This window comes from Pyrus communis, chromosome 17 (genome assembly GCF_963583255.1).
Source record: "Pyrus communis chromosome 17, drPyrComm1.1, whole genome shotgun sequence".
Taxonomy (NCBI): domain Eukaryota; kingdom Viridiplantae; phylum Streptophyta; class Magnoliopsida; order Rosales; family Rosaceae; genus Pyrus; species Pyrus communis.
The window spans coordinates 13,835,065-13,845,477 of NC_084819.1; the positions used below are offsets into that span (position 1 = coordinate 13,835,065).

Genomic DNA, 10,413 nt, shown 5'->3' on the forward strand with positions numbered 1-10,413 from the left:
GTGTATTTGTGGATTGAGAGACTTATACAACGAGCAATAAATTTTCATTAGCTCAATTGACCATTACCATCAATTTTATACGCATAAAAGGAGGTGGAGGGGAAATATTTAGTAGGGCAGTCTAAACACGTCATATGTATGATAGCTCTTACAAGTAAGCAAGACTCATTGCGTTTGAGTTCTACTCGGCCTCACTCTGGTCCCACACGTTGTTGTACGGAATAGAGGGTGTTAAGTAGGGTTATTACTTACATAGAATATATTTACTGCTACCGTGACGACTTAGTTTAATAATAAATTGTGATGTAAAGAGAAACTTAGATATGATATTGCATTATTGAACCGGGACGCCATATGGATGTTAACCCATCCCATGTAAATCTTTTGCACGAAGTAGAGAGACAAGGGGCGTGTGGGTATGCTTACGAATTGAGAAATGATTTTTGCATATCTAATTTATTTTTATTTTTTTTCTTATGACCATCTCTGTTTATTTCTATCTCATAATTCATCTTTAATATATTTAATTTCAATGTAAAAGTTCAGCAGAAATGTGTAAGGGAAGAAAATAAACGCGCTTTACAAATTTGGTTGGAATTATGTTATTGGGTTGTAAAGTGTTTCTAATTTTACCTGTACAACTTCTAGTCCTTCCAATATTCTTGATTTGATGTTCCTTCTTCCTTCCTCCTTTTCTTCCTCGAGCTACTGATTTGGCTCCTTAATCCCCCCCTCCCCTCTATTCCATTGAAATCTGTGAGTTTCGTTTTTCCTAGATACTTCTTGTTTTGTTGATTTTTTTTTTTTTTTTTTTTATGAAAAAGGAGGGGGACTTTCTTTACTTGGAAATGGAACGATGAGGTTCCTTCCCTTGTATATGTAGTAATTGTATTGTAATTTGAAAACCCTTCTTACCATGCATAAATACTCAGTCTTTTTAGGCGACAATTACCTTTAATATACAGTTTCTGTTAATCATTTTTCTTTGGGGACAAAAATTGATGATGCTTCTTCATGATTCATGCCCCATTAATTAAATCCCAGCCGTTTATTTGGAACTCCTTTAGGACCTGTCCAACGGCTGAGAATGTAAATCTTAGTTTGAAATGATCGAACTGCATGGGTGCTGCAGTCCCCTCCAAAGATTATTTGTACACCACTTGCCATATGTCATCATCTACATATATTATAATAGGCATATTTTAGCAATATTTATGAAATTCGAATTTAATTCCATATTTTAACAACAATAAAACTATAGCTACTTTTTATTTTGCAACTCGATTTTGCTCCACTTGTATTCACTCTATTTCTTTGAAATTGCTGACGTGGCTTCCATGCGGTAGAAACGAGATGGGTCTTTCGGTCAAACTCTCTCAATTATTTATTAATTAAAAATTAAAAAAAATGAAAAACCAAGATCCCCATCTTCTAACCGTGGCTTCTGGGTTTGTTCATATGCTAGGGTTTTTTGTTTTTTATATTTTATTTTATTTTTTAATCGAGATAAAGATTCATACATAAGGTATCAAGGACTCAATCTATGAAATAAGATCCCAAAATAGTAAACCATATCTCAAAGCTCTTAAGTTTCTTAGGAAGTGCAAACAGCAAGGTTTGGATACATGTCTCATATGCTAGCTTTTAATTTGTAGTTTAAATTTCTGGAGTTTTGGGTGGAAGCAACATTGAAATTTGAAATCAATGTTAATTGGTATGTGAATTGGCGGGGAGGCAGGATGAGTGGTGAGGACAATGGCATCAAGTGGTTTATTTCCTGGAATTTCTAGAACGTATCCAATGCATTCGTTTTCTTCCTCCGTCGCTGATGCATCATGTTTAGCTTGGAAGAGTCAACAGAGAGAGCTTATGGAGACTATCATCTCCAATACTCCATTGGAGAAAGAAGAGGATTTTTGCTCACCACCATAATTCTGATGTATGCTTACCAAATACCTCATCATCTGATATGTGTTTTTTCAAGTAATTATAGTTAACTGTAATATTACAGTTCATTTTCTAATTTTGAAAAAAAATTAACTATCATTAAATACGTGTCAAATAAAAAAATATATGATGAACATACGTTATAATTTATAGTAGTGAACAAAAATGCGCTTAGACCTTTGAAGCCGACACGTTGATGTTGTGTACATGGAAAAGGACCATGTGGCAGCTTCTGAATGATAGACAAAATACCGCCAAAATGGAGTAAAAATTAAATTTCAACGTGTAAAGTGAAAAGTTAGATTAAATTCAAGTTGGCACTGCAATAAATAAATAACTACAATAAATAAGTAATTGTAATATGCGAAGTTTCACTTTTTATTCGGATACACATAATAATTTCTCTCAATCTACGGCTATAAATATGTTTAAAGTTGTGAGGTATATGTTTGTTTATTGTTTACAAAGCACTACGAAAGTTCCTTTAAATTTAATAGTAATTTCATCTTTATTTATTTATAATGCGGTTCTTTCTTGATGTGGGGAGGGGGGACCAGGAAATCTAAAATTATGTTGGGGTATATGACAGTTTACTTTCATTTTATTTTATTCGGGTTCTCGTGTGTTTTTGGAAACAAAAAAACGACATCTTAAGAGGATGTTGGTCTTTTGAGATTTCATTGGAAAGTGAAGTAGAAGCTTAGGACCAGTGCCTAAGGGAATTGTTATGGGTGTACGTACCTACATTTTTTTAGGGTAAAAGTGGTGACATATGATATAATGTTTATCCATTCAATTTTTCTACTATTGAAATTAAAACACATATTTATTTTTTATTATATAATGTGTAAGTGAGACATATCAATTATGTCTCCTACACATAATATAACATATAAAATAATTATACCACATGATGGTTCTATCAGTACACACAAAAATTTCTCTAATTTTCTTACAAACGTTTTTTTTTCTTAGTTTTTCTACGTCATTAATTGAAGAGCATATTCACCTCATATTAAGGTCAAATTAAGCATAAGGTCCTGAGCCCCAGAGTTAGTAGGGCCCTAAGCCATCGGGTGCCCTCAAGTTAGTTGGACATTCCCACCCCCAATGGGCGGGTAAAAAATCACCTTGTAAATTATGACTTTGAACCTTGGAAAGTTTTGAGGATATTTCCGAATTTCTTTTTTGTTCGTATTTTGCTTCGAATTGATGCTGACATTGTATTACACGCTTTTATTTTAAGGATTATTTTATTCTACGTTAAACTTTATTTGTTAGAGAACTAATATATTCTCATGTAATCTCTAGTTGATGTTTAAAATTTGTATTTCTTTTATTACAAAGGCAAAAATTTATTGTTTGATGTTATGTTGCCCCCTTTAATACATATCTTATTTTCAACATTTTGTTGAAGAATCACAATATGAGCTTTAAGTTTGGCATAACAAATTCAACAAGCTTAAACTTTATTAAACTTTATGGGTTACCAACATAGTGCAAATTTCGATTACTAGAGGTCAGGAGAAGAAACCCTGATTGATAGTACAAATTGTGATTTTAATTTCCAAATTATTTTTCTTGAGAAACTCAGTTTGACAGTGAACACAATGAGACTGGAATTTATTTTTTTTTTTCCTGGTCAAGCGAATAGTAGTAGTTGAACTGTTCACTTACTGAATCCAATCCCATAGATGTTGTACCCCATACTCGCCATTATAGCTAGGCCTGCATATTGCCAACTGAGCCGGTTGTTATGGTTGGGAAGAACATAAATAGCCCTCTTTATTTCGATCAAGTTTCGGAAGAGAGTGATTTCTGTACAGAATTTTTCATGATCCGCATACTTGTTCAGAACTCATCTTTTTCAAAATTATAATTAAAAATAAAAGGATAACAAAAACCCAGCTCCATCAGATGTATTTAGAAAGCTTCTATTCTTTGCCAACCAAACAAAAGGAAGAATCCAGATATTGCCAAGTAAAATAAGGGTAGGTTTTGGATTTAGGTTATGGTGCGTGGGATGAGGGGTTGCTTGATTATTAACGGTTAAATATGGATTTTTCCTTAGAAAGTAGAAGAAAAAGAATCACAAAAAAATAAGTAGAAAACATATGGTAGATAAATACCTGCAGATGGAACAAAAAAATAAAATTAGGCTTTGACACCTCATTTGAGGTAAAAGTAAACGCACTTGATGGTTAGATTTGTCAAGCAGCATCGCTTTCATCCCCATCATGGTAAATACCAATAAAAGTCGATCTCTATGGAAGAATGTTTCATTTTCCTCTTAAGGAGCTTAATTAGATGCATACAACTGGATGGCCGGGAGCCCATTCAACCATGAAAATGATACAAAGGAATGAGTCGAATGATTGTTTTAAGTCAAATTCAAAGGAGTTTTGGGTTGTCATGGCACTAGGGTTTTGTGTGTCGGTGGTGTTATCTGAAGAAAAATTGAGGTTTAACTATAAAATTAATTGACAAAATAAAGAGTAACCCAATTTTTTATAAGGTTCATTCTATTCCTAATGTGAAATTCATACTCTCAACATTATTTTGAACCTCCATGCCTCATGTTAACAGTTTAGATATTTATTTTCTTGGTTCACCTCAAGTCGTCATAACACCTAAATCTCAACCCTAATCCCACCATTCCTACGTTCACATTTTACTCCTCTATCCCATCTTCTGTTTTGTTCTTGTTCCTGAAATTAGATATGAAGGATATATTGGACGAGAGTGAAAGAAAACAAGCATTTGGAAATAGGGTTCTTTACTAATAAGAATCTAACCTTAACACCGTTTGCCATTTGGTTTGCCCCTTCTTTCCCTTCTTTAGGTGCAATTTATATAAAATTGGGATTAAATTTTAGGGTGATGCTAGATAAATCATTAACTTAAACTATATTTTGTAAACTATGTGATGTGGCAATTGATAGTTAAACTTTTCGTCTAAATAATTAAAGAACATATTCGACTACTAACTATCATATCACGTGATTTACAAAATATAATCTAAAAACATGATCTCTCTAAAGTTGAAGCAAAATAAAGTTGGGAAGGCCATTGTGGTCTTTTGAGCAGCAAAGATGCTCCGCTTATCATTTGACATGGGCAAGTCACTGCCCAAAAAGGTAAACCAAATCTAGGTTAAAATATACCTCTCTAAGCATACTAGGACATGTGGCAGCAATAAAACTGAACAACTAGATGATAATCATATTCTTAAGCTTCTAAAGTATAGTCTATTTTATTTTGTTCTGGGCCAACCTAATGAACTTTACCATCAAAAGTTCAAAGACGTGGATTCGGGGAAATTTTTAGTAAATTAGAAGAAAGAACAAAACAAATTCATCCACTCAATCATGCAGAATCATGGGGCCTTCTGTTTTATGCCACGTATACAAAATATTTTAATCGTATTCTATCATTTTCATCATTTTTTTTTTTAATATCGAACATTAATATACCTTAAGCTATAGTTTATATTCTACTATAAAATTTGCACAAGGTCACACGATTTGGTTTCACAAGGACCTGCATCTGTCGATGCTTAGTTGAGTCCCTGTTGAATTAACTTTCTAGTTTCCTCCTTGATCATTATTATCATTGTTCATATGTATATTTGTATCGATCCAGACTATACAAGACTCTATTGGTTACCCTGTCAATTAATTAGGTTGTTTTTACTATCTTAGTGCTAAGCTTGGCCCCTCAAAATAAATACTCTGCTGCTCTCTACTGATCTTCACATATGGCTTCTCTCCTGTACCTGTTAAGATTTCTTTATGCTCCAGTGCACACCTGTGTGTGTGTGTGTGTGTGTGTTTGAGAGAGAGAGAGAGAGAGAGAGAGAGAGAGAGAAGAGAGGATACCCTTTGCACAGAAACAAAAGCGGTACGATGCTCAATAAGTTAAGGACATATACATACCATTGCACTTGAGGCCCTTCGAAATTACTTGTTTTAAAAAAGTAGTAGGGGGATTGTTTAAAATTAAGGATGATAGATATGAAGAAAGGGGCCAAGTATAAAATCGTTAAAATCATGCCCTTCTTCTCACTTTAGATTTATAGAATATGGACTAAAATGTCACAACTTCGATTCGTGGAAACAACCTTTTTGCAAAGCAAGAATAAGACTGCGTACAATAGAGGTTCCCTCTCCAACCCTCGTAAAATGGGAGACCTTGTTGGCTTGGGATTTGCCTTTTAGACTATCAACCCCTTTTTCATTACCAAAATAGATTGTTGCTATAGGCTATACATCTTTTTTTTTTCTTTTCTTTTTGGTTCAAGTAGAGCAAAACCCACTTCAAGATTCCCTTACCCTAAAAGGAGGAGTGTTCCAAAAATCTGCATAATTCTGCAACCAAAATGAAAGTTTGTTAAGCATCGGCTAGCTTAACTAGAACATTTATATATAGCGCTTATTTTAGAAGCTTCATATAATTAAATGATCTAAAAGATGAGAGATTTTCTTTTGCAATCGGCGACACTATGTGACAACGATCTAATGAACGTATAATGTGCTATTCAATTACCTGACAATCATCTATGTCATTAATAGTGCTACTAAAACCAACATATTGATTTCAAGAGAAATTTTCTTCTAGAAGAAAGCTCCTAGGTGACCCTTCTTCCATGAAGGCTTCTATTACTATAAGGTCCTACACCATGATGCATGCCACATGGTGCCAAACTAATGGTTTGCAACCTCAATGGTGCTTAGCAATACGCTTGTACAGATGCCAAGCATATAAGTTTTGACAGCCGACGTGCTTGTTAATTCTGACCATGAGTACCTTACCCAACTCATTATAGTCTTGCAATAATTCATTAAGTCAATGATGTTCTTCTCGTCACTGCTAGGTGCTAAAAAAATACATTATTTTTGGATTTGATTTTAAGATGGGCGAATAAATAGATGTAATTTTAATCTCAATCTTTGATACTAAGTTTAATAATAAATGATCATAAATCCTTGGTCACCAAACGATCAAGATAACGAAACTCGAAATTAAGTTCCTTTAGCAATTTCAGATTTTTGAATAATTGATCATTATGGTAGTGATTGAAAGTGCACCAAAGGCCATAGAAGGAAAATTAAGAAATAAAACACCATACTATATGTGGAAAATTTACTAACTACCCCTTCAATCATATAATCATGTTTTTTATTTTTTATTTTTTATTTTTTATTTTTTATATAAAGATGAAACCCACTTGCATGACATTGAACATTCTCAAATGTGCATGAGAGACGTGATAAATAATGTTATTATCATTAATACATGAATATATAGATCTTTTAACAATAGGGATCTCCATTTTTCAAAAAAAATGAGAACATTCTCTTGACCATTAGATTTGACTTTAATAAAATTATGTGGCTTGTGATTTGATCTCAACCACATAATTTCATTAAAGTTAATCCAACGGTAGGCACCTATTCATGTTTCTTGGGCAAAATATATATTTGAAATTTACTTTACAAAAGAATTTCTCTTTAAAAATCATTATTTGCAAGACTAGATGGCAATTGATTACACAAAACAAAGAGAGACTAGTAAAGTATTCTTGTAGCTTCTGTGTGTGCTAAGGCTGACACAGGAACATTATAGTTTCTAAGCTTTGTAGGGCATTATGGATTTAGCTCAATTATTTAGGATGAAGTAATATATCCAAAATTCAAATATAATTTCAACTTTGAGCGGAAGTTTCAGCCCAAATCTATTGCTAGCTTTTCATTACTCCATGAAAAGATATCATAGATTACATATTACGTTGTATTAGCATAGATTACACATTACGTTGTATTAGCACAGAACACTACAGTGCCGATGTATCTATGCTATGAAGTTGCTTTCCTCTCAAGAATGCAGTCAAATCAAATGCAGTAAAGCAAAAACAAAAGAGGTTCAAACCCGATAATCATTTGGCACTAGGACATTGGTTTAGGCATTGCCTATGCTTCTAAGCTTGTTGTTAGGGCAATTGAGTAAGTTTATGTAGTACCTAGAAGTCATCGAGTATATTTACCTTTAAATCATTGTGGCTTTGCAGTGGCAGCCTGGAACTGTAAAAGGCTGTGAATTACAGTAAGGTCGGCCAATGTGTTAGACCTAGACCCAGGGCCGCAAAAGGAGTCGCATCGCATCAATATATGAAAAATAAAGACAAAAAGAAGATAGATGGCTTGAATTTTGGTTTTGGTTTATCGTAGAATATCCAATGGTGTAAGTAAGCAAATAAAAAAAATAAAATTACTTATACCATTGGATCAGATGCTCTGAGAATCCGAGTAGTAGAGCTGCTTGGCTCTGGAGTAAGGGCACGTATTATTGGATCTACCATTGCCGAATGTTCCACAAGAAAGCTACGTTTTTAAATCAAGGAAGTCACAATTAAATGTTGAACTTATTATAACTATGTATCGTCTCTATTATTATGCAAGTTGAATTTGAGATTTTCTTCAACTAAGTATAGTCTGAAAATAAATTATTAGTAGGTGAAAAGGCTAGTTGGTATTAAACGACATGGTTTAAGGTTTCACAAAACAAAGGTTGGGTGTTTAAATAAAAAGGTTGGGCATTACCAAAAAAATGAAAAAAGAAAAAAAAAGAATTAACTGAATTGGTGGGCTTTATTCGAAATCTTTAGGTTAAAAGGGGATGTTTAAAGCCTTAATCTGATGTGAATGGTTTGCTGTAAAATAAAATAAATAGAAGGAAGAAAGCACGCCCGGTGGGACTCGAACCCACAATCGCCTGATTAGAAGTCAGATACCTTATCCATTAGGCCACGGGCGCCAGATGCTACAATTGCTAAATTAAAAGGATTAATAAACTTCAAAGGAAAAATTAGTTTCTTCAGAAAACAGACGCAAATGCTAGTGCACCAAAACGAAAAAAATGCCATTAACATATCCATGCGAATTTTATGAGCTGTTGAAGATTTAGAGTGCATAAGTCACCATTAATCTTTGTATTTCATACGTTCAAAATTGTATAACAGAGTCTGAAAAGTTGATAAAATTATGAAGATATTATCACAATGTACTACTCATCTACCTGAAAGATCGATGTTTGTTGAATAGAATGAAATTTCTTGGAGAATACGACTGAGTTTGAGGCTTCTAGGCTTCAAGCTATTCAAACGCTTTGGGCTTTGGCTGGACGACTCCTTCAAGTTCGAACCGTTTTGGTCCTGGTCCTATGCTATGCAGCAGCACAAAACGACATGGCAGTGTGAAACAGAACAGATCGTTTGAAAAGGTTAAATAAGATAATATGTAGTGTCTTTTCAACTGGATCCGTGGCGCAATGGTAGCGCGTCTGACTCCAGATCAGAAGGTTGCGTGTTCGATTCACGTCGGGTTCAATACCTCCCCGGGTTTGTTTTTTAATTTCTTTTTAGTTTTGGTTGCTTGATGGTTTCGGTTGGTGTTGCGCTTCCTCCAACTTTGAACTTTTCCTATTATTTTGATAGAAGTGCTTTCTAAAATTATTTGTTTAATGATACTATGATTTAGTGATATTCTTTTTTAGTTATAAGTTAGAGGTTTTAAGTTTGATTCTACTTTCTCACCCCCCTCAATGTAGATAATATCGTTTGTTAAAAAAAATATATTTGTTTAATGCTAGGAGCCCTTAGACCATTTCAAACCCTTAGCCTAAAACCTAAAATTTTTAGCCCAGAAAATTTATATTTTAGCCCAAAAACAGTTTTTATACTCCAATCATTTTGACATAAAATTTTAGCCCCACATTATTAAAGAATGAATTTAGGCGATTTTTTTTTTAAATTAACTTAAAAAAAATTATATAGACTATTCTAAATTAATTTTATGAACATTTTAACCTAAAAAATATTTAAATTCTGATATATATTGAAAAATCACTAAATTGATGAAACTCATGAAACACTATGGAAGAATATGAAAATCATGATAGAGTTGTATAAACACAAAATACATGAAACACAAAACACATATGAAGCACATACAAAACACATGATAGAGATGTATAACACACCAAACATGTTAAACACATGACACACATGAAACACATACCAATACATACAAAACACATGATAGAGATGTATAACACACCAAACATGTGAAACACATAGCACTTGCAAAACGCATGAAACACAAACCTACACACATGAAACCCAAAGCTTCAATCATTCTCTATATAAGCATAGGTTGAATATCTAACCATCACACAACATATTCACCAATCTTCCAACTTTCAAAGTGTTTTTGTTTCTTTAAAATCATCAATATCTCATCAATGGGTGATAGAAGAAAGCGTAGCTTGGCAATGCAAATGGCACAATACCAAGCAAGCCTTGCAAATGCGGATGTAGAAATGAACAACGAAGAAGCCGAATTTGCAAACTCGCTTATGCAATATGAGCACCATGCTGAATCTAGCTATCGTGGTTCTGGGCATTCATTT

The 10,413-nt window shown here is 33.5% G+C and overlaps 2 non-coding genes across 2 annotated transcripts; one reads left to right on the top strand and one right to left on the bottom strand.

The window, feature by feature from the left end:
* Window positions 1-8,687: 8,687 nt before the first annotated feature.
* On the bottom strand, window positions 8,688-8,760 carry TRNAR-UCU (transfer RNA arginine (anticodon UCU)). Its single transcript has one exon. It is a non-coding gene; the product is annotated as a tRNA-Arg (tRNA).
* Window positions 8,761-9,259: 499 nt separating this feature from the next.
* On the top strand, window positions 9,260-9,331 carry TRNAW-CCA (transfer RNA tryptophan (anticodon CCA)). The gene has a single exon. It is a non-coding gene; the product is annotated as a tRNA-Trp (tRNA).
* The last annotated feature ends 1,082 nt before the right edge of the window (window positions 9,332-10,413 follow it).